The sequence below is a fragment of the Spermophilus citellus genome, assembly GCF_964194105.1.
Source record: "Spermophilus citellus genome assembly, chromosome: 15".
Taxonomy (NCBI): Eukaryota; Metazoa; Chordata; class Mammalia; order Rodentia; family Sciuridae; genus Spermophilus; species Spermophilus citellus.
This window is the reverse complement of record NC_138195.1, coordinates 48,596,925-48,622,923: the sequence shown is the minus strand read 5'-3', so window position 1 is coordinate 48,622,923 and position 25,999 is coordinate 48,596,925. Positions and strand designations below refer to the sequence as shown.

At 36.3% G+C, this 25,999-nt stretch overlaps 2 long non-coding RNA genes across 2 annotated transcripts in view; one reads left to right on the top strand and one right to left on the bottom strand.

Moving 5' to 3' along the window:
• LOC308634687 overlaps positions 1–8,780 on the top strand; it is a 32,228-nt gene extending 23,448 nt beyond the window's left edge. The window contains exon 5 of the long non-coding RNA XR_014019063.1: positions 7,958–8,780. This is a non-coding gene — a long non-coding RNA (uncharacterized lncRNA). The remainder of the gene's footprint in view (positions 1–7,957) is intronic.
• Positions 1–25,999, bottom strand: part of LOC308634686 — a 168,851-nt gene that overhangs the window by 73,515 nt on the left and 69,337 nt on the right. The gene's annotated exons all lie outside the window — the stretch shown is intronic.

The following is a 25,999-nucleotide window of genomic DNA, read 5'->3' as shown; positions in this document are numbered from 1 at the left end:
AAAATTTGCAGAAACAGTTAAGGAATAAACTCAAGACCTAAGAATTACTGTCTTATAGCAAAGCAGTCAAACCTAAAAGCAATTCCCACTGAGGACTCGAAGGACTTATCAAAGGAGAGTTGGTTACAGGGCCACACAATGGAAAACTGAAATCAGATCATGGCCGACCCTAAATGAGTGGTTGAGCGGCCGAACTGCCACTGCCATAGCTCTCTGAAGCCAGCCGAAGTTCAGGGGTCATCAGCCACAGAGAGCAGATAAGGCAGAGGTGTCATAGTGCTTTGTACCATGAAAATTAAAAAAACACTAAGAAAATTCTTTGCTGAGTTATATTAAGTTTTGAAACAATTCAATTCCTGCCCAAGGCTGCTCTGGGAGACATCTGGTGTTCTAGTTGGTCAGTCATTACCAGCCGGAGAAGAGAAATGATGCCGAGTATTTTTCCAGTCCTTCAGATGCTGGAATTCTAATTCCTACTCCACTGATCTGCTGTCTCCCATGTAATGTCCTTATGTGGATGGATTTAAAGAGGATCACGAGGCAATGCTGAACTGACGTGGATCTGGGACGAACAGTCTGGGCCTCTCAGAACACACACTGAGCCCGCATCGGCTGAATTCAAGCTCCCGTTCGCCTGCTTCCCGCAGACAAACAGCTGTGACTCTGCACTAATCCATCCGGCTGAAACAACTGGTCAGCCCTTCTCATCCTACGGAGTTAAATGCCTACAGAGCCTTCATAGGTAGTGGCCACAGGTTTGAAACGGGGCTTGGGAGAGACAGTAAGGACCCACCCATTGCATTGGTCACCCGACAAAGGGAAATGAACTGTCGCCATTTGCAAGAGATACCACCATGGCAGAGAACTGACGTCACCACGCTGCGGCAGAGGAGATAACTTCATTGAAACCTGCGGCTACAGGTGTGTAATTCCCTAGACAGCAAATTCAAGCAGTGAAAGAACACATTGAGAATGAATTATATAAATGGATAAAAGAAGAAGTTAAGCATCTGTATCAGGAGATAGAGATTATAAAAAATAATCAAACAATAATTCTAGAAATGAAGGAAACGATAAACCAAATTAAAAACTCAACTGAGAGTATCACTAACAGAGTGGAGCAAGTAGAAGCCAGAACGTCAGATAATGAAGACAAAATATATCATCTTGAAAAGAGTCTAGCCAACTCAGAAAGGCTGGTAAAAAATCACGAGTAAAACATCCAAGAGTTATGGGATAACATAAAAAAACCAAACTTACGAGTCATCAGGATAGAAGAAGGTACAGAGATTCAAACCAAGGGAATGAGTAACCTGCTGAATGAAATAATTACAGAAAACTTTCCAGAAATAAAAAAGGAAACAGATATACAAATTGAAGATGCATACAGGACACCGAGCACACAAAATCACAGTAGACCAACGCCAAGACACATTGTTATGAAGATATCCGATATACAGAACAAAGAGAAAACATTAAAAGCTACAAGAGAAAGGAGACAGATTACATTCAGGGGTAAACCAATAAGGTTAACAACAGATTTTTCATCACAGACGCTGAAAGCAAGAAGGTCATGGAACAATGTATTTCAAACACTGAAAGACAATGGATGCCAACCAAGAATTCTGTATCCAGCAAAATTAAGCTTCAGGTATGACAACGAAATAAAAATCTTTCATGATAAACAAAAGTTAAAAGAATTTGCAGCCAGAAAACCAGCATTGCAAAGCATTTTGAGCAAAACACTACACGAGGAAGAAATGAAAAACAATAACCAAAACCATCAGTGGGAAGTGCCTCAGTAAAGACAGAGGGTGAGAGGAAAGATAATCATGGAGAAACAAACTACATTCTTTTAAAAAATGATAAATAATCAAACATGGCTGAAAGTACAAACCACATATCAATAGTAACTCTGAATGTTAATGGCTTAAACTCTCCAATAAAGCGACATAGGCTGGTATCATGGATTAAAAAAAACAAATCCAACAATATGCTGCCTCCAGGAGACACATCTGATTGGAAAAGACATACACAGGCTGAAGGTGAAAGGATGGGGAAAAATATACCACGCACACAGTCCTCGTAAGCAAGCAGGGGTGGCCATCCTCATATCGAATAAAATCGACTTCAAGACTAAGTTAATCAAAAGGGATAAGGAAGGACATTATATACTATTAAAAGGAACAATTCACTAACAAGACATAACAATTATCAATACTTATGCACCAAATAATGGTGCTGCGACATTCATAAAACAAATTTTCCTCAAGTTCAAGAATCAAATAGACCACAACACAATAATTATGGGTGACTTCAACACACCTCTCTCACCATTGGACAGATCCTCCAAACAAAAGATGAATAAAGAAACTATAGAACTCAATACCACAATCAATAACCTAGACTTAACTGACATATATAGAATATATCAACCATCATCAAATAGCTATACTTTTTTCTCAGCAGCACATGGATCCTTCTCAAAAATAGACCATATATTATGCCATAGGGCAACCCTCAGTAAATATAAAGGGGTGGAGATAATACCATGCATTTTATCTGATCATAATGGAATGAAACTGGAAATCAATGATAAAAGAAGGAAGGAAAAATCCTACATCACATGGAAAATGAACAATATGTTACTGAATGATCAATGGGTTACAGAAGACATAAAGGAGGAAATAAAAAAGTTCTTAGAGATAAATGAAAATACAGACACAACATATCGGAATCTCTGGGACACAATGAAAGCAGTTTTAAGAGGGAAATTCATCGCCTGGTGGTCATTCCTCAAAAAAAGAAAAAACCAACAAATAAATGAGCTCACTCTTTATCTCAAAGCCCTAGAAAAGGAAGAGCAAACCAACAGCAAATGTAGCAGAAGGCAAGAAATAATTAAAATCAGAGTGGAAATCAATGAAATTGAAACAAAAGAAACTATTGAAAAAATTAACAAAACTAAAAGTTGGTTCTTCGAAAAAATAAATAAGATCGACAAACCCTTAGCCATGCTAACAAAGAGAAGAAGAGAGAGAACTCACATTACTAACATACGGGATGAAAAAGGCAATATCACAACAGATGCTACAGAAATACAGAAGACAATTAAAAATTATTTTGAAAACCTATATTCCAATAAGTGAAGACATCGATAAATTTCTTAAGTCATATGATTTGCCCAGACTGAGTCAGGAGGATACACACAATTTGAACAGACCAATATCAATGGATGAAATTGAAGAAGCCATCAAAAGACTACCAACCAAGAAAAGCCCAGGACCGGATGGGTATACAGCGGAGTTTTACAAAACCTTTAAAGAAGAATTAATACCAATACTTTTCAAGTTATTTCAGGAAATAGAAAAAGAGGGAGATCTTCCAAATTCATTCTATGAGGCCAACATCACCCTGATTCCAAAACCAGACAAAGACACCTCAAAGAAAGAAAACTACAGACCAATATCTCTAATGAACCTAGATGCAAAAATCCTCAATAAAATTCTGGCGAATCGAATACAAAAACACATCAAAAAAATTGTGCACCATGATCAAGTAGGATTCATCCCTGGGATGCAAGGATGGTTCAATATACGGAAATCAATAAATGTTATTCACCACATCAATAGACTTAAAGATAAGAACCATATGATCATCTCGATAGACACAGAGAAAGCATTCGACAAAGTACAGCATCCCTTTATGTTCAAAACATTAGAAAAACTAGGGATAACAGGAACTTACCTTGACATTATAAAAGCTATCTATGCTAAGCCTCAGGCTAGCATCATCCTGAATGGACAAAAGTTAAAGTCATTCCCTCTAAAATCTGGAACAAGACAGGGATGCCCTCTATCACCACTTCTATTCAATATAGTTCTCAAAACACTGGCCAGAGCAATTAGACAGAGGAAAGAAATTAAAGGCATAAAAATAGGAAAAGAAGAACTTAAATTATCACTATTTGCAGATGACATGATTCTATACCTAGAAGACCCAAAAGGGTCTACAAAGAAACTACTAGAACTAATAAACGAATTCAGCAAAGTGGCAGGATATAAAATCAACACGCATAAATCAAAGGCATTTCTGTATATCAGCGACAAAACTTCTGAAACGGAAATGAGGAAAAACACTCCATTCACAATATCCTCAAAAAAAAAAAAAATACTTGGGAATCAACCTAACAAAAGAGGTGAAAGATTTATACAATGAAAACTACAGAACCCTAAAGAGAGAAGTAGAAGAAGATCTTAGAAGATGGAAAAATATACCCTGTTCATGGATAGGCAGAACTAACATCATCAAAATGGCGATATTACCAAAAGTTCTCTATAGATTTAATGCAATGCCAATCAAAATCCCAACGGCATTTCTTGTAGAAATAGATAAAGCAATCATGAAATTCATATGGAAAAATAAAAGACCCAGAATAGCAAAAGCAATTCTAAGCAGGAAGTGTGAATCAGGCGGTATAGCGATACCAGATTTCAAACTATATTACAGAGCAATAGTGACAAAAACAGCATGGTACTGGTACCAAAACAGGCGGGTGGACCAATGGTATAGAATAGAGGACACAGAGACTAATCCACAAAGCTACAACTATCTTATATTTGATAAAGGGGCTAAAAGCATGCAATGGAGGAAGGATAGCATCTTCAACAAATGGTGTTGGGAAAACTGGAAATCCATATGCAACAAAATGAAACTGAATCCCTTTCTCTCGCCATGCACAAAAGTTAACTCAAAATGGATCAAGGAGCTTGATATCAAATCAGAGACTCTGCGTCTGATAGAAGAAAAAGTTGGCTCCAATCTACAGATTGTGGGGTCGGGCTCCAAATTCCTTAATAGGACACCCATAGCACAAGAGTTAATAACAAGAATCAACAAATGGGACTTACTTAAACTAAAAAGTTTTTTCTCAGCAAGAGAAACAATAAGAGAGGTAAATAGGGAGCCCACATCCTGGGAACAAATTTTTACTCCTCACACTTCAGATAGAGCCCTAATATCCAGAGTATACAAAGAACTCAAAAAATTAGACAATAAGATAACAAATAACCCAATCAACAAATGGGCCAAGGACCTGAACAGACACTTCTCAGAGGAGGATATACAATCAATCAACAAGTACATGAAAAAATGCTCACCATCTCTAGCAGTCAGAGAAATGCAAATCAAAACCACCCTAAGATACCATCTCACTCCAGTAAGATTGGCAGCCACTATGAAGTCAAACAACAACAAGTGCTGGCGAGGATGTGGAGAAAAGGGTACACTTGTACATTGCTGGTGGGACTGCAAATTGGTGCGGCCAATTTGGAAAGCAGTTTGGAGATTCCTGGGAAAGCTGGGAATGGAACCACCATTTGACCCTGCTATTGCCCTTCTCGGACTATTCCCTGAAGACCTTAAAAGAGCATGCTACAGGGATACTGCCACATCGATGTTCATAGCAGCACAATTCATAATAGCTAGACTGTGGAACCAACCCAGATGCCCTTCAATAGATGAATGGATAAAAAAAAATGTGGCATCTATACACAATGGAGTACTATGCAGCAATAAAAAATGACAAAATCATAGAATTTGCAGGGAAATGGATGGCACTAGAGCAGATTATGCTTAGTGAAGCTAGCCAATCCCTAAAAAACAAATACCAAATGTCTTCTTTGATATAATGAGAGCAACTATGAACAGAGTAGGGAGGAAGAGCAGGAAGAAAAGATTAACTTTAAACAGAGACATGAGATGGGAGGGAAAGAGAGAGAAAAGGGAAATTGCATGGAATTGAAGGGAGACCCTCATTGCTATACAAAATTACATATAAGAGGTTGTGAGGGGAATGGGAAAATAAACAAGGAGAGAAATGAATTACAGTAGATGGGGTAGAGAGAGAAGATGTGAGGGGAGGGGAGGGGGGATAGTAGGGGATAGGAAAGGTAGCAGAATACAACAGTTACTAATAGGGCATTATGTAAAATTGTGGATGTGTAACTGACGTGATTCTGCAATCTGCATTTGGGGTAAAATTGGGAGTTCATAACCCACTTCAATCTAATGTATGAAATATGATATGTCAAGAGCTTTGTAATGTTGTGAACAACCAATAAAAAAAAAAAAAAGAAAGAAAGACTGAACAAACTTACACTCCATCAGTAGGGATGAAAGTCATGTTTCTTGCACCGCATACAATTACTATTATTTTTAATTTTTTTAGTTATAGATGGACTTTATACTTTACAAAATAAATAACTTTATTTTGTTTATTCATTTTTTTAATGTGGTGCTGAGAATGGAACCCAATGCCAGGCAAGCGCTTTGCCACTGAGCCACATCCCCAGCCCCCAATTACTATTATTCTAAATCTTGTGTCATTTATTTTCATTCTTTGTCTATACAAAAAGGTGGCCCAAGAGAGCTTTTTGACTCACAGAGCTTCACAACCCACCTCCCCACTGGCTTGGAAGAAATACAGAATGGTCAACTCGTAAAGACTTATGGGCTCTTTATAATTTAAATAGCATCAAAATGTTTATAACTGTTTGCCACCACACTATTCCTCTTTGCCTCCCGGTCTCCCACTTTCCACCCAGAGACTGCCTCCCTAAGGATGTCACCAGGTGTGGCCTAAAAGGCTTGGCTCGTCACTGGCAGATGCCTGCCCCAAGTGTTAGCAGAAGAAATACACCTCTGGACACTCTCCTTGACTGTTTTTTCAGTACCAGGGGTTGAACCCAGGGGTGCTTTACCACTGAACTATATCCATAGCCCTTTTTATTTTTTATATAGAGACAAGGTCTCACTAAGTTCCTGGGGCTGGCCTCAAACTTGCAATTCTCCTGCCTTAGCCTCCTGAGCAGTTGGGATAATAGGTGTGTACCACAGTGCCCAGTTCTCCTTTGCTCTTGACAAAGTATCTCCCCTATCAGCATGTTGCAGTGCCTCAAACTTCTACCACCAGTAATACACAATAAGCAGGTTTTTAAACTCTCAGAAGTTAGCTTGGGAGGCATTTTATAGTTAGTTTTTCTGAGGCTCTCCCAGCTTCTTTTCAATGCTCCTTTCTCAACTACAGCCAAGTCACTCCGTTCATTTTTGACATCCCAAAATATGAAACCCCAATTTTAGCCCCCTTTCCCCTCCTCTGACAGGGTTTCCTAGAAGAACTTTTTAGTAAGTATGTGGCTTAGTCTATTTTGTGTTGCTATAACAAAATACCTGAGACTGGATACTTCATAAGGAAATAAAGTTTATTTTGGCTCAGGGGTTTGGAGGCTAAAAAGTCCATGCTCAGATGGCTACATCTGATGAAGACACATGCTGTGTCATAATATGGCAAATGGTATCACATGGTGGGCACACATTTGAGAACAGCAAGCAGTGCAGGAAAGAGGCCTAAACACCAAGAGTGACATTGCTTTGTAACAACCCACTCTCATGGTAACTAATCCCACTCACTCCTGGGAGACCTAAGCCACTCTCTTGAGAAAGACACTGATCCATTCATGAGGGTTGATTCCCCATGAGCTAATTAATTATCTCAACAGGTCCCACCGCCTCTCAACACCATCACATTAAGAATCAAATTCCAACATAGTTTTGGTGAGGACAAACCACATCCCAACTATAGCAATGACAGAATCACCTTTCTTCTCCAAACAGACCTAACTTTCCTGGAGGGAGGAGATACTGCAACAGTTCTTTAACAAAGAGAGGGAGGCAAAGGACGAGTGTGACCTGTGACAGGTCTTGGAATGGAAGCAGGATGGGGACCACTGAAGTTGTCTCGCCCTCTAGTGAGAACCTCAAGGCAGGGTACACAGCTGGTGCTCAACCTATGTTTGTTGTTTCTCCAAACAATAGATAATTCCCACGGGCATATCCCTATGATGACACTTTTGTTATTTTTTTCTTTATTCTCTGTATCTATTTCCTCTCTCTTCAGAAAATGCCGGGTTCCAGGCACCTCTTCAGACCCTCAAAATTCTCATAAGAGAAAAGGAGGAAGGACAAGAGCCCAAGTATTGCTCCTCGCTACCCAGAAAGGTCAAGAGAAAGAAGGCCTGGCTGTCCCTAACAGAATCCCCTCTTCCACTTGGACCAGAGTACAGTTCATTGTAATCATCACTGACATTTATTGATGTAATCCCTACAAGGTGACAAGCCCTCTGTTAAGCACTTTACACACATTATCTCACTTAAATCATATGTTTATCCTTATTTAACTGATGAGAAAGGAAGACTCAATTTTTAGTTTTGCAGGGTTCAGGCTATAGTCTGAAGGAAAAGTAAATTCTGTGGACTTTGGGTGCATGGGTAATGAAATGCTAAGGGCAGATGCTGAGTCTTATTTATGGGTGTATCCCCCATAAGCATTTAGTGTAGTATCTGGCCCAGGGTAGGCGCATGGAAGATGACCTATAAATTCTCTTCCCCTTTCTGGGTTTTAGTGTTTTCATCAGAAAAAGAAGAGGGCTGGACTAGATGACCCCAAAAGATGCCTTTTGTTCTGCAAGGCACTGGATACTGGATCTAAGGGACCTTTCCTTAAGGGTTCTCTGGCTTTCTGCCCCAGCACTCTTAGGGTTGGCAGAATTCTAAGGATGGCTCCCCAAGATTCCCACCCCCAATTGTTCAAATACTAATCTTGGTGCTGATGTGAAGGGATTTTCCAGGTAAGGGATTTCAGTTTTGAATTTCTACTGTGTCCTAGGTTCTCCATTAGAGGCCTGTACATAATTGGAAGCAGAATTGTGTGGAATAGACAAAGTGAGCAGGAGTGTGGGGGAGGAAAATCAGTGTGCACCGGAGATGCTGAGTAGTCACCATGGAAGAACTGGAGCCTGGAGGCTGGACAGATTCAGAGTGGCAGAGGAGGGGGAAGGGGTAGAAATATTCTAGGTAGATGGTAACACAAAGGAACAGAGGTAGGAATGAGCATGGAGTTGGCCACTGTTGAAGGAAGCCCAGGTTTCTCCAGACCCACGACTGGAAACCAGCTACTGTGCCAAGCAGCAGGTTTAGATATCAAGAAAATAGGTTAAAAGTATGTGTCTTGAAAGGAATGGGGGCTCTTAGTCTTGGGAAAAGGGAAGTAAAAATGGAAGATCTGGTAGAAGTATAAGGAGGAGGACAGAAAAATTACCTGGGAAAGTTTGCCATGAACAGATGCAAGTTAAGACAAGGGAATGGAGTCCAGGGGAGGGGACAAAGGTAGAAGCTCATGCCTGTGTCCCCACTCATACCACCATGGAAGGGAGGGCAAAGCGATAACCCTTCAGTGTCTGAGCCTTGTGTGATCTGCCAGGAGATTATCTAGGCCTGGATTATGAAGTCTGGACCTTGAACAGATAGGCCTGCTACCAAGAAATGCCCACAATGAAAGGCAAGGGCATGTGGTGATAAAGACAGGTTGGACTGTCTTTTGGCTGGACTCCAATTGGTCTTGAAAGCCACAATGTAAAGCAGGAGTGTTCGATCTTGGCTGAACACTGGAATTACCTGGTGATCTCTTTAAAATACTGATAAGTAGATCTCACTTCAAAAATTCTGATGTAGTTGGTCTGTGGTCTCAGGAGTTTTAAAACACCCTGGTTACTCTAGCATGCCACTTAGGCTGAGAACTACAAATGTAGGGTTTGGACTTCATCCAGTGGCCAGGAAAAGTCCATTAATGATATACGTCATACGATGGAAGAGAACTGGAAAGAAAAACCTAGTCAAAGTGAAGATAATAATAGCAAACACCAATACAAAAAAAGTATTTTGTATTCCAGTTTTCCAGGCACTTTTGTAAGTACACACTCACAATATCACTAGAAGGTAGATTCTATATGTTCCCACTTTAGAAATATCAAAACTGAGGCTCAGAGAAGTTGACACCTTATTCCCAGTCACATAGCAAGATAATGATGGAATTGAAATTTGAACCCTGAAAGTTTGACTCCAAAGCCCATGATCTTAATTTTGCTTTTGCCTGTGGTATATTGTCTCGTGTCAGACAAACACCTTTGCCAAAAACAACTATAAAAGAAAGTTTAAGCATGAAGAGAAGTTACCAAGACAATGAAGATTTGAGAGGCCAAAAACACAAAGGGAAAATGAATGTGTTCATATGAACCAGACATCAGATGGCATGTTTCTCTAGAAGGCATTTACAGATATGTGTACAGTTGAGGGACTGAGAAGTTGATAAGAAATTTCAACAGTTTCCTGTAACTCACGGGGTCGGGGGGTGGGGATTGAGTTCTGGGCCATTGTAAGCAAAAGAAACTGGAAAATAACCCCGGCGTTAAGTTGGGACCCTTGACGAGTTATAGCTAAAAATCTTATTTCTAGCATATAGGTCAGTCATTACAAAAGCTAAAATCCAGATTTAAACCAATTCAATCCAAGAAGAGTTTAAGGTAATCTGACCTTGATCTAGTTAAGACAAGAGCAAATCCTCTCTAGAGGAAGATAATATTATCTAGAAGCACAAATCTTCATGAAAATTTTTTATCCATGATGTCAAGCATTCAATAAAAAATTATCAGACTTATCAGGAGATAAGACCAAATGATAAAACACCAGAGAGAAAGACCAAATAATACAGACTTACAGGTGATTTATACATGGGAATTATCAGATACAATTTTAAAATAACTAGCTTCAATATATTTTTTTAATTTTTTTAAATATTTATTTTTTAGTTATAGGTGGACACAATGTTTTTATTTTACTTTATGTAGTGCTGAGGATCGAACCCAGTGCCTCACGCATGCTAGGCGAGAGCTTTACCTCTGAGCCACAACTCCAGCCCCTTCAAAATATATATATATTTAGTATTTATTTTTTTGGTGTAGATGGACACAACACAATGCCTTTATTTTTATGTGGTGCTGAGGATCAAACCAGAGTCCCGCCCATGCTAGGTGACGCTCTACCGCTGAGCCACAATCCCAGATCCCCTTCAATATATTTTTAAAAATTAATTTCAAGTGGAGATTATTAGCGGAGAACTGGAATCTATTGAAAAAATGGGAGCAAATACAGAAAAACTGAAAAATACAATAACTAAAATTAATAACTGGATAGGTCAGTTTAATAGTAGTAGACACAACTGAAGGGGGGGACCATAAAACTAGAAGTCACATCTGTAGAAAACACACAGACAGAAGCAAAATGGAAAATAAAGAAAGGAAATTAAAGATTTACAACAGAGTGAAAAGGCGTAACTTATGTGTAATTGGAGTCCCAAAGGGAAAGAAAGAAACTAAAGCAAGAGCAATATTTGAAGAGATCATTAACTAAGAATTTTCCAAAAGGAAAAAAAAAATTAAGCCACATATTTAAGAAGTGTTAGAAAATCCAGGCAGAATAAATTCAAAGAAAACTATGCCCACACATTTGGCGCATCAGGATAAAACTGCTTAAAAAAAAACTTTTAGAGAGATGGTGGGGAGGAGAGAAAGAGAGGGCCTTCAAATTAGTAATAATAATTCACTTCTCCATTAAAAAATGGAGAACAGAATAATGAGAGTATTTTCAAAGTTCAGGGCAAAACTAATTGCCAACTTACTGTTATATCTTTCAAAAATATCCCTTAAAAATACATAGAAAACAAATACATTTCCAGTCAAACAAAAACTGGATCATTTATAACATCAAAAAATAAGAATGAGGCTGGGGTTGTGGCTCAGCAGTAGAGCACTCACCTAGCACATCTGAGATGCTGGGTTTGATCCTTGGCACCACATAGAAATAAATAAAATAAAGGCATTGTGTCCAATTACAACTAAAAAAATACTGAGAAAAAAAGAAGAAGAAGAAGAAGAAGAAGAAGAAGAAGAAGAAGAAGAAGAAGAAGCAGCAGCAGCAGCAGCAGCAGCAGCAGGAGGAATAGTGAAGAAAGATTTATTGGCAGAAGGAAAATAATACCAGATAAAATATCAAAGATTCATGGAGGAATGAAAAGCAATAAGAATGATAAAAATATGCATAAAACTAAAATGAACACATTGTCTACATAGAAAATTCCAAAGAATCCACCCTCCAAAAATCTCCAACAACTAAAAACTCAGTTTAGTCAATTGCAGATACAAGGTCAATATAAAAAACTCAATTGTATTTCTAAAAATTAGCAATAAACATTGGAATTCACATTTTTAAAAGCAATGCCAATTACAATAGCACCAAAAATGATACTAGTTAAATCTCACAAAATATATTCAAGATCTCTGTGTTGAAAACTACAAAACATTGATGGAAGCAATCAAAGAAAACCTAAATAAATACAAAGATATGTCATGCTTGCGAACTGAAAGAATCAAATTGTTAAGAATACAATTCCTTTCAAATTGATCTATAGATTCAATACATTTCCAATCAAAATCTCAGTATATTTTTCTAGAATCACGAGTGACTAAGTTGACTGTGGAATGTACAAAGGAAAGGCACAGGAATCTAGAATAAACAAAGTCATTTTGAAACATAAGAACAATGTTGAAGGATTCAAACTACCCAAGTTCAAGACTGACTGACTACAATAATTAAAACAGGTTTTATTGGCAAAAAGATAAACACACAGATCAATGGAATAGAATAAAAAGTCTAGAAACATATCCACATAGAGACAACTGATTTTTGACAAAGGTGAGAAGGCCATTCAGTGGAGAAAAGACAGTCATTTCAACAACTGGTTCTTGCACAACTGGATATTCATATTCAAAAAGGAGAAGAAGGAGGAAGGATGGGGGAAGAGAAGAGTGAAGATGAAAATTGAAGAAGACGAAGATGAGGAAGGAGACGGAGGAGAAGCAGAAGGGAAAGAGGAAGAAGGAGGAGAAGGAAGAGGAGAAGCTTAACTCATATCTCTCACCTTATACAAAAATTAACTCAACACTCCTAAGTACCCTCAAGATAATTAAAAGCACATGTTCACAGCGAAAACTTGTACATGAATGTTTGCAGCAATATTACTAATAATAGCTAAAAAGTGAAAACAACCCAAATGTCTATCAGATGATTAATGGGTAAATGTGTATGTCAACACAATGAAATATCATTATATTCCAACCATAAAAAGGAATGGAGTACTGACACATGCTACATAAGAAGTGAATCTTGAGTGAGACGCAGAGGCACACACTTATAATCCCAGAGGCTCGGGAGGCTGAGGCAGGAAGATTGCAAGTTCAAAGCCAGCCTCAGCAAAAGCAAGGCACTAAGTAACTCAGTGAGACCCTGTCTCTAAATAAAACACAAAATAGGGCTGGGGATGTGGCTCAGTGGTTGAGTGCCCCTGAGTTCAATTCTTGGTACCCCCCACAAAAAACTAAATCTTGAAAATATTATGCCAAATAGAAGGATCTACAAAGACAAAGATGCTGTAGTAGTTGCTTAAGGCTAGGAGTAGGGGGAATAGAGGGTCACTGCAAATGGCATGAGACTTCTTTTTCAGATGATGAAGTGCTCTGGAATTAGTGGTGATAGTTGCACAACTTTGTGAATATACTAAAAACCAATGAGTTGTACAGTTTCAGTGGGTGAATTTTATGGTATGTAAATTCTATCTCAAAACAAAAAAAAAAACAATTCAAAATGTATCACAAGCCTGAAAATACAATGAAAAACTAAAATTTCTCAAAGAAATACAAGAGAAATTCTTTATGATCCTAGTTTAGACAAAAAGTTCCTAGATACTAAAACCATGATCCATAAAAGCATTATTCACAAAAAAAGACAGAACTTTATTAAAATTAAAAACTCTTGCTTTGCAAAAGATGTTGTTAGGAAAAATGCACAAGCAAACCACAGACTGGAAGAAAACATTTGCAAATCATATTTCTGACAAAGACTTGTGAATCAAATGAATAAGGTGTGCTCAAAACTCAACAATAAGGAAACAAGCAACCTAATTTGTAAAATGGCAATAGTTCTGAACACACACTTCACCAAAGAGGATATATAGATGATTAATAAGCACATGAAAAGAGTTCCACATAATTAGTCATTAGGGACATGTAAATTAAAACAACCATGAGATTCTATAACATACATATTACAGGGACTTAAATCAAAAAGACTGACTGACAATACCAAGTCCTGACAGGGATGTAGAGTAATTGGAAGTCTCAAATATCACTGTGCAAATGCAAAATAGTACAACCTCTTTGGGAAACAATTTGACAGTTTCTTTAAAAATTAAACAGACACACAATATAAAGGAACAATTCACTCCTAAGTATTCACTCAATATAATGAAAACTTATGCTTATGATAAATGAATATTTACAATTGTAAATGAATATTTACAATTTCCCCAAACTGGAAGTGACTCAGATGTCTTTCAGCTAGCAAATTGATAAACACTGTATGGTACAACTATGCAATTGAGTACTACACAGCAATAAAAGGGACAAACTATTGATTAATACAATAATACATATGAACTTTAAATGTATTTTGCTATGTGAAAGAAGAGCCATAAGACTACATAGGATAACAGATATGTGATTTTCAGGATTTAGAGCTAGAAAAAGAGTTGACTATATGGGGATAACACGAGGCAGTTGGGGGAGTAATAGATGACTCTAATTTAAGGTAGTGGTGGTATGAGTTTGGCAAACCCCATAGAACAGTGTGCAATGACAAATGAAGTTCACTCTGTGAATTTTCAAAAATCAACCAGGATATAGGGAAAACCCAAAGTGAAATATCAACTATAACAAATGAAAAATTAATATCATTTCTATAGAAAAATTATGTCACAAGGGATCCAAACTGTGGGAATAAAACTAAAATAGATGAAAACAGAAGCATTAAAAAGTTAGAGGTGATAAATGGAGTAAAAGTATTTCAAGGCCCTTGCATGGTAAAAGTGGTAAAGTATTATTTCATATAGAATTTAATAAATCAAAGACATATATTGCATGTTGTGGCATAATTGCTAAAATAATAGTAAAAGAATATATAATTAACAACATATTAGGAAGGAAATGCAATAATAAAATACTTGCCTAGTCTAAAGCAAGAAAAGAAATGAGAGCAAAAGAAATACAGAACCATGGGAATAAACAGAACAAATATTAACATGGTAAATGTAACCCTAACTGTATTAGTGACGCCATTAAATGTCAGTGAGCATTATAGCCGGATCTGGAATGTCCCCCAAAGGCTTGAATGTTGGAGACTTGGTCCCCAACAGAAGTGGCACTATTGGGAGGTTGTGGAAACTTCAGGAAGCGAGCCCTAGTTGGAAGAGATAGGTCACTAGCAGTGCACCTTTGAAGGGTGTATTTTGTCGCTGGCCCCAACTATCTTTGATCTCTTATTATTTCTCTCTCCTCCCTTCCCCCTTTTCTCTAGGTCTCTTTTCCCTCTCTTTTTGCTTCCAGGACACTGTGAGGTGAAACAACTCTGTTTCATCATGCTCTCTCCACCATGATGTTCTGCTTCACCAAAGGCTCAAAATGTTGGGCCCAAGGGTCAGGGGATCATGAACTGAAACCTCTGAAACTGTGAGCCAAAGTAAACCTTTTCTCCTTTTACGTTATTTTTCTCAGGTATTTTATCATAGTAGCAGAAAATTGACTAACACAGGGAACAGGGTATGTCAATTAAAAGACAAAAAATTTCATACCATATTAAAAACAATTGCAAGTGGTTTATAAGTGACATCCTTTAACCATACGGATATGGAAAATATAAAAGTAAAAAAACAGGAGGAAGATTTCATGCAAATAATAATCAAAAGAGAGATGATATCTCTACACTAAAATTAGAAAAAATAGACTTTAAGGCAAAAAGCATCGTTATATATAAAGATTAAATGTTAAATCAGAAGGATTGGATAATTCCAAAGATATATACATTCAATAACACAGTCTCAAAATACATAACACTAAAACTGACAGACTTCAAGATGTAGATATTTCTACACCATAATTAAAAGTTTTAACATGTCTTCCTTAGTAATTGAAAGAAAAATACCAATGATGATATAGGTTTTAAAATTAATTATAAATATTTTATTAATTCCTATATAATATTTGACATTCATAGTGATAATTATAAAAGTTCAGATTTTAAAATCAAATTATTTTGAAGCCAGATGCAGTAGCACACACCTGTAATCTCAGCTACTTGGGAAACTGAGGCAGGAGGATTGCAAAAGTTCAAGGCCAGCCTGGGCAACTTAGTGAGACCCTATCTCAAAATTTAAAAATATAAAAAGGGGCTGAGCTGGTGGTCTAGTGAGAGGATTTGCCTACCATGTGGAAAGCCCTGGATTCAATTCCAGGGGCATCTAAAACCAACAAACAAAAACCTTCTTTATTTTGAGATAGAACAGAAATTGATGCATCCATAACCCAATTTCCTCAAATAGTAAAACTTCAAAAAAACTATACCATGAATAGATGTTAAATTTGGTCAAAAGATTTGTCTGCATCAATTCCTATAATCAAGAATTATAATGATTATTTTCTTCTTTATCCTGTTAATATGGTAGATTACATTAGTTAATTGATTTTTCAAATATTGAACTACACAAAGTAAGTGTAGCATATAACTATTCTAGGCAGCATATAATTGGGTCTTACTTATTTATCCATACAGTGACTCTGATAACTCACTTCATTGTGGTGTGTAACTCTATTTATATATTGCTGAATTCTATTTGCATAATATACATACATATATGTGTGTGTGTGTGTGTGTGTGTGTGTGTGTGTGTGCATATCAGAGATTAAATCCAGGGGCACTTAATTACTTAGCCACATCCCTAACCCTTTTTGTTTTTTATTTTGAGACAGGGTCTCACTAAGTTGCTCAGAACCTTGCTAAATTGCTGAGGCTGGCCTCAAACTTGTGATCCTCCTGCCTCAACCTCCCAAGTAGCTGGGATTATAGGAGTGTTCCACCACACCATTTTTGCTAATATTTTATTTTTTATAATACCTTTATTTACTTTTTTCTATGTGGTGCTGAGGATTGAACCCAGTGCCTCACATGTGCTAGACAGGCGCTCTACCACTGAGCCCTAGCCCCTTGCTAATATTTTAAAGCTTTTTTGATTCGAGTTTGGATAGGAGAATACCAACTTCGTGAAATGAATTTTTCTGTTATCAAAACTAGACAAAGACCAGATAAAGAAAGAAAAATATAGACCAATATCATTCGTAAATACTAATGCAAAAAAAAAAGTTTTAAAATATTAGCAGGGGCTGGGGGTGTGGCTCAAGCAGTAGCACGTTCGCCTGGCATGCGTGCGGCCCGGGTTCGATCCTCAGCACCACATACCAACAAAGATGTTGTGTCCGCCAAGAACTAAAAAATAAATATTGAAAAAAAATAAATAAATAAAATATTAGCAAAAGCCATTTGGTTAATCTCTGCCTTTAAATTGTATTTAGCCCATTTATATTTGATACAAATTTATACTTGTATTTGATGTAAATCTAATTATACAAGTATGTGTATATAAACATATATATATGTAAGTAAATATATTTGATATGTTAGAACTCAAGTCTGTCTTTTGTTGTTTGTTTTTATCTTTTCTGTTTTTCATTTCTCATTTCCCTGCCTTCCTGCAGATTATTTGACTTTAAAATTTTCCTTTTTTATTTATTTATGGCATTTTTGAGAGTATTTCTTTAATAGTGTTATTAGCATTACATTACATTATACATATGTAACTTGCTAGAGTTCCCTGGGTCCCCACTTTACCAATTCAAGTAAAATTTAGAGACTTCCTCCCTTTGTGATCCTTTTCTTTCTCCTGTTTGTAATACAGTGGTTTTATTTTTCTATATTCACTTAGAACCACTAAGATAGTAACAAACAACATTTTCTATTTAGGGAATTTTATGCACTCATTCTTTTTTTTTTTTTAAAGAGAGAGTGAGAGAGGGAGAGAGAGAGGAGAGAGAATTTCAATATTTATTTTTTCAGTTATCGGCGAACACAACATCTTTGTTGGTATGTGGTGCTGAGGATCGAACCCGGGCCGCACGCACACCAGGCGAGCGCGCTACCGCTTGAGCCACATCCCCAGCCCTATGCACTCATTCTTTTAGGATTGTTCTGCTGGGGACAAATTCTCTTACTTTTCCATCATCAGAAATTGTCTTGATTTTTTTATTCATTCCTGAAGAATATTTTTGGTGGGACTAGTACTCGACTGTTTGGGGTTTTTTGTTTGTTTGTTTGTTTGCAACACTTGGAAATACTATGCCACTTCCTCTGGCAAGTATGGCTTTTGTTTATCTTTCCTGGGTTTATTGAGGTATAATTGACAAAAAAATGTATAATTTAAGATGTACAACAATAAGTTTTGATATATGTATACATCAGAAAATTATTACTACAATCTTGTTAATTAACTTATCTATCACCTCATGTAGTTACCTACATTTGTGTAAAGAATACTATCTTACCAAATTTCAAAATACAAAACATTATTGTTAACTATAGTCACCATGGCGTATATTCGATCTACACAACTTGCTGTGGTTTGAATGCTTGTATCTTCCAAAATTCATGCTGAAATTTAATTGCCATTATAACAGAATACAGAGGATGGACATTTAAAGGTGATTAGCCCACAAAACTCTGCCCTCATGGATGGGATTAATGACTGTTTAAAAAGAGTTAATTTGTTCCCCCTTTCTCCCTCTCCCTCTGCCCCCGCCTGTCTCTCCCAACCCACCATGTTGCCCAGGGCATGCCTTCTGCCATGTAAAGACACAACATAAAAGTTCTTGCCAGAGGCCTGTGTCTTCATCTTGAACTACCCAACCTCCAGAACTGGGAGCAAACAAATTTCTGTTCTTTACGTATACAGTCTCAGTCTCAGGCAATAACCCAAAATGAACTAAAACATTCATTCTATAACTAAATGTTTATACTCTTTGACCAACATCTCCCCATTTCCCCCATGCCTAGCCCCTGGTATCCAGCCTTCAAGTCTCTGCTTCTATCAATTCTACTTCTTTAGATCCCACAGATAAGTGAGATTATGCAGTATTTGTCTTTCTGCATCTGGCTTATTTCACCTAAAAAAAAAAAAATGTCCTCCAGATTCATTCATGTTGTCACAAATAGAAAAAAAAAATCCCTTCCTTTTTAAGGCTAAGATGATCATGGGACTGCAGATGTCTCTTTGAAATAGTGATTTATTGCCTTTGGATATAGACCTAGAAGTGGGATTGCCATATTGCCTAATAGTTCTATTTTAAATTTTTTTTGCAAAACCTCCATACTGTTTTCTATATTGCTGAACCAATTTACATTCCCATCAACACTTGTGTAAGAGATCCTTTTCCTCTACTTAGCCTCCATCTTTTGAATTTTTGATGATTTAGCCTTCCTAACAAGGATAAAGGTCATATATCAATATGGTTTTGATTTGAATTTCCCTGATGATATAGCTATTTAATATTTTTCTGTGTCTTGTTTGGGGGAAATATCTCTTCGGGTCATTTGCCCATTTTTAAAACATGTTATTTGAAGGCGGGGGGTTCCACTGATGTGTATGAATTCCTTATATTTTGGATACACAGTTTGCAAATATTTTCTCTCATTCCATATGCTACCATTTCATCTGCTGTTTTTTTTTGCTGTCTACAGAAATATTTTATTTTGATGTAACCTTACTTGTTTATTTTTGCTTTTGCTGCCTATAATTTGCTGTCATATCCAAAAAATTATTGCCAAGACTAATGTCATGATAATTTTCCTGCATTTTCTGATGAATTTAAAATTTCAATCTTTAATACATTGTGAGTCAATTTTTGTATATGTATAAAGTAAACATGATTATTTATTTATTTTTGTATAGGGATATAGTTTTCCCAACAGCATTTATTGATGCAACTATTCTTTCCCATTGTGTATCTTGGTAACTTTGTAATAGATTAGTTGACCAAGTATGTATAGGTTTATTTCTTGTCTTTCTACCCTGTTCCATTGGACTATGTATCCATTTTTATACAGGAACTGATTTGATTAATATAGCTTTGTGATATATGTTGAAATCAAGAAGTATGATGCTCCATCTTTGTTTTTCTTACTCAAGATTGCTTTCACTATTTGGGGTCTTTTGTAATTTCATACTAATTTTCTTTTTTTCTATTTCTATTAAAAATGTCATTGGAATTTTGATAGGAATTGATTGAATCTGTAGATCACTTTGGGTAGTATGAACATTTGTTTAAATATCAATTTTTCTGATCCATGAAGATAAAATATCTATCCACTTATCTGTGTATTCTTCAATTTTTTCATCAATGTTTCATAGATCTTTTGCTTTTTAGTTAAATTGATGCCTAATTTATTTATTTTGTTCCTATTATGAATTATTTTTTTAATATCTTCTTCAAATACTTTATTGCTAGTGTATAAAAATAAAACTAATTTTTGTGTATTGATTTTGTATCCTTTTGTATCACTTTGCTGATTTTTTTTGCTAGTTCTAATAGTTTTTTGGTTATGTTTATAGGGTCTTTCATATACAAAATCATGCCATTTGCAGACAGACAATTTTATTTCTTCACCAATTGCTCTGGCTGGGATTTCCATTACTATATTGAATAGAAATAGTGAGAGTAGACATCCTCACCTTCTTCCTAATTTAAAGGAAATGCTTTCAACTTTTTACCATTTGTATGTTAGCCATAGGTTTGTCATATGTAGCAAATATTATATTGAATTAAATTCTTTCTGTGCATAATTTTTTTAAAGAGAGAGAGAGAGAGAGAGAGAGAGAGAGAGAGAATTTTTAATATTTATTTTTTAGTTATCGGCCGACACAACATTTTTGTTTCGTATGTGGTGCTGGGGATCGAACCCGGGCCGCATGCATGCCAGGCGAGCGCGCTACCGCTTGAGCCACATCCCCAGCCCTCTGTACATAATTTTTAAGTCTTTTACTATCATGAAAGAATATTGAATTTTTTCAAATACTTTTTCTGCACCTTGTGAGATAATCATATATTTTTAACCTTCATTCTGTTAATGTGCTATATAATTTATAATTTGTTTATGTTGAACAATATTTGCTCCTAGGGACAAATTTCACTTGATCATAGTATATAACACCTTTAATGTGCTGTTAAACTTGATTTCCAAGTATACTGCTGGGGATTTTTCCATATATGTTCATCAGGGAAAATGGTCTGTATTATTATTATTATTATTACTATTTTTGTATTTTCCTTGTCTGGTTTTGGTAACAAGGTAATGTTGGCTTCAATACATGAGTTTGGAAGTGTTCCCGCTACTTCAATTTTTTTTGGAAGAGTGAGGATTAGTATTAATTTTTCTTTAAATGTTTGGTGGACTTCACCAGGATAGCTATTAGTTTCTGACCTTTCCTTTGATGGGGAATTTCTTTTATGATTTGTTCAATCTCCTTTTTCATTATGATATAATCCACTCAGTGTTGGTAGGATGTGTGCTTCCAGAAATTTATCCAGTTTTTCTAGTTTCTGATTTGTTGGTGTACAATTCACTATTCATATAGATTCTTGTGATTCTCTGTATTTCTGTGGATTAGTTATAAGTCTCTCCTTTCATATCTGATTTTATTTGCATGCCCTCTTATCTAGCTAAATTTTTGTTACTCTTTTCAAAAAACAACTCAGTTTTATTGAATTTTCTATCACTTTTCTAGTCTCGATTTCATTTATTTTGGCTCTGAATTTTGCCATTTCCTTCCTCCTGTGAAGACTGGACTTAGTTAATTCTTCCTTTTCTATTTCCTAGAGGTATAAAGTGAGGTTGTTTATTTGAGATATTTCTTATTTATTCATGTAGAAGTTCATCATATAAAATTTCCTCTTAGAACTGCTTTTGCTGCATAAGTTGCGTATGTTGTTTTTCCATTTTCATGTGTCTCAATATTTTTTTTGGTGGGGGGGGTGAGTGGTACTAGGGATTGAACCCAGAAGCACTGTACCATTGAGCTACATCTCCAGCCCTTTTTTAAAAAATTTTTTTCTCATTTTTTAAAATTTTAATTTGTTATATAACAGCAGAATGCATTACAATTCATAGGACACATATAGAGCACAATTTTTCATATCTGGTTGTATACAAAGTAGAGTCACACCATATGTATCTTCATACATTTACTTAGGGTAATGATGCCCATCTCATTCCACTGTCCTTCCTACCCTCATGCCCCCTTCCCCTCCCTCCCTTTTTCCCCTTGCCATATCTGGAGTTCATCTAATCCTCCCATGCCCCACCATCACCACATTATGAATCAGCAGCCTTAAATCAGAGAAGACATTCAGCATTTGGTTTTGGGGGGTTGACTAACTTCACTTAGTATTATCTTCTCCAACTCCATCCATTTACCTCCAAATGCCATGATTTTATTCCCTTTTAATGCTGAATAATATTCCATTGTGTATATATATACCACATTTTCTTTATCCATTCATCTACTGAAGGGCATCTAGGTTGGTTCCACAGTTTAGCTTTTGTGAATTATGCTGCTATAAACATTGATGTTGCTGTGTCCCTGTAGTATGCTGTTTTTAAGTCCTTTGGGTATAGGCAAGGAGTGGGATAGCTGGGTCAAATGGTGGTTCTATACCCAGTCCCAGTTTTCCAAGGAATCTCCATACTGGTTTCCAGATAGGCTGCACCAATTTGCAGTCTCACCAGCAATGTATGAGTGTACCTTTTCCCCACATCCTCGCCAACACTTATTGTTTGTATTCTTAATAGCTGCCATTCTGACTGGAGTGAGATGAAATCTTAGAGTAGTTTTGATTTGCATCTCTCTAGAGATGTTGAACAGTTTTTCATATATTTGTTGGTTGATTGTGTATCTTCTGAGAAGTGTCTGTTCATTTATTGATTGGGTTATTTGGTTTTTTTGGTGTTAGGATTTTTGAGTTCTTTATATATCCTAAATATTAGTGCTCTGATGTGCATGCGATAAAAATTTGTTTCTAAATTGTAGGCTCCTATTCACCTCAGTGATTGTTTCTTTTGCTGAGAAGAAGCTTTTTCATTTGAATCCATCCCATTTATTGATTCTTGATATTAATTCTTGCACTATAGGAGTCTTATTAAAGAAGTTGGGGCCTAATCCAACATGATGGAGATTTGAGACTACTTTTTCTTCTAATAGACACAGAGTCTCTGGTTTAATTCCTAGATCCTTGATCCACTTTGAGTTGGGTTTTGTGCATGGTGAGAGATACAGGGGTTAATTTCATTTTGTTGCATATGGATTTCCAGTTTGCCCAGCACCTTGTTGAAGAGGCTATCTTTTATCCAATGTACATTTTTGGTGCCTTCATCAAATATAAGTTAACTATAATTATGTGGGCTAGTCTCTGTGTCCTCTATTCTGTACCATTGGTCTACAAGTCTATTTTGGTGCCAATACCATGCTGTTTTTGTTACTATTGCTCTGTAGTATAGTTTAAGGTCTAGTATAGTGATGCCACTTGCTTTACTCTTATTCCTAAGGATTGCTTTTATCTATTTTGAGTCTCTTATTTTTCCAGATGAATTTCATGACTGCTTTTTCTATTTATATGAGGAATGTCATTGGGATTTTGATTGGAATTGCATTAAATCTGTATAGAGTTTTTTGGTAATATGGGCATTTTGACAATATTAATTGTGCTTATCCAAGAACAAGGTAGAATTTTCCATCTTCTAAGACTTCTTTAATTTCTTTCTTTAATTCACCACATCAGTAGACTTAAAGATAAGAACCATATGATTATATCAATAGATGCAGAAAAAGCATTCAACAAAATACAGCACCATTTCATGTTCAAAACACTAAAAAAACTACAGATAACATGAACATATCTCAACATCATAAAAGCTATCTATGCTAAGCCCCAGGCCAAAATAATTCTAAATGGAGAAAAGTTGAAAGCATTCCCTCTAAAAACTGGAACAAGGCAGGGATGCCCTCTTTCACCACTTCTATTTAACATAGTTCTTGAAACACTGGCCAGAGCAATTAGACGAAAGAAATTAAAGGGATACAGGTAGGTGAAGAAGAACTAAATTAACACTATTTGCCAATGATATGATTCTATACCTAAAAGACCCAAAAAAATTCCACCAGAAAACTTCTAGAACTAGTAAGTGAATTCAGCAAAGTAGCAGGATACAAAATCAACACCCATAGGGCTGGGGTTGTGGCTCAGTGGCAGAGTGCTTGCCTAGCATGTGTGAGGCACTGGGTTCGATTCTCAGCACCACGTATCAATAAATAAAATAAAGGTCCATTGACACTAAAAAATATTTTAAAAATCAACACCCATAAATCAAAAGCATTTCTGTATATCAGTGACAAATCCTCTGAAAGGGAAATGAGGAAAACTACCCCATTTATAATAGCCTCAAAAAAAAAAAAAGTACTTGGGAATCAACTTATGAAGGAGGTGAAAGACCTCCTTTTTAATTTTTTATTTTGTGGTAGGGTCTTGCTAAGCTGCTTAGGGCCTTGCTAAATTATGAGGCTGGCCTTGAACTTGTAATCCTTTTGCCTCAGCTTTCAAATTTCTAGGGTTACATCAGTGCACCACCACACCCAGTTGTCTCAAAATATTTTACATTTCCCTTTTGATTTCTTCATGGTCCTATTTGTTGTTTAATAGTGAGTTAATTTCCACACTTTTGTGACTTTTCAAGCTTTCTTCCTATTATTGATTTCTAGCTTCATAGCACTGTGGTCATAAAAGATGTTTGACATGCTTTCTACCTTGTTAAATTTGCATAGATTTGTTTTGTGATCTAATATATGATCTATCCTGGAGAATGTTCCATGTACCTTTGAGAAGAATGTATATTCTGCTGCTTTTGGATGGAATGTTTTGTGTATAGTCTGTTAGCTCAATTTGATCTAACATGTAGTTCAAGTTCAACATTTGCTTATTGATTCTCTGTCTGGATAACCTGCTCATTGTTGAAAGTGGGGTACTAAAGTTCCCTGCTATTATTGAATTGCTGCCTATTTTCCCTTTCAATCTGTTAATAATTGCTTAATACATTTCATTGCTTCAATGTTGGTAGCATATATATTTATAATTCTTATGTCCTATTTATAATTCTTATGAGTGCTTTATCATTATATAATGACCCCATTTTCCCCTTGTTTCAGTTTTCAACTTAAAGTCTATTTTGCCTGATATAAATAGAGCTATTGCTGCTTTCTTTTGGTTTCTATTGCACATGGTATCTTTTTCCATCCACTCATTTTCAAACTCTGTGTCCTTAAAGATGAAATGAGTTTCTTATGGGCAGCACATGTGTACTTGGGTCTTGCTTCTTAATCTGTTCAGTTACTTTATGTCTTTTGATTGAAAAATTTAATCCATGTACATTTAAAATAATTACTGATAGGTGAGGACTTACTATTGCTGTTTTGTTCATTGTCTGGCTGATTTGTAGATCCTTTGTTCCTTTCTCCCTTCCTTGCTATCTTCCTCTGTGATTTAGTTATTTTCTGTAGGTGATATTCTTTGATTTCATTCTCTTGATCTTTTGTGTATTTACTGTACATTTTTGTTTGTAGTTACCATAAGAATTATATAAAAATTGTTAGGACAAGCCAGGAACAGTGACATGTGTGCCTGTACTCTACTTGGGAAGCTGAGATCGGAGGATAACTTGAACTCAGGAGTTCAAGACTAGCCTGAGCAACATAATGAGACCCTGTGTCTCTCCCCCCCTTTATTTATTTATATATATATATATATATATATATATATATATATATATGTAATTTTGTATGTGTGTATATATAGTTAGTTGGGCGAGGTGCAGCATGGTTGTGATTCCAGCTACTGGTGAGGTTGAAGCAAGAGGATAGCAAGTTTGAGGCTAGCCTGGGCAATTCAGTGAGATCCTGTCTCAAAATAAAAATTTAAAAGGTCTAGGGATATAGCTCAGTGGTAGAGCACCCCTGAGTTCAATCCCTAGTACCAACAGGAAAAAAAAGAAAAAGAAAGAAAAAGAA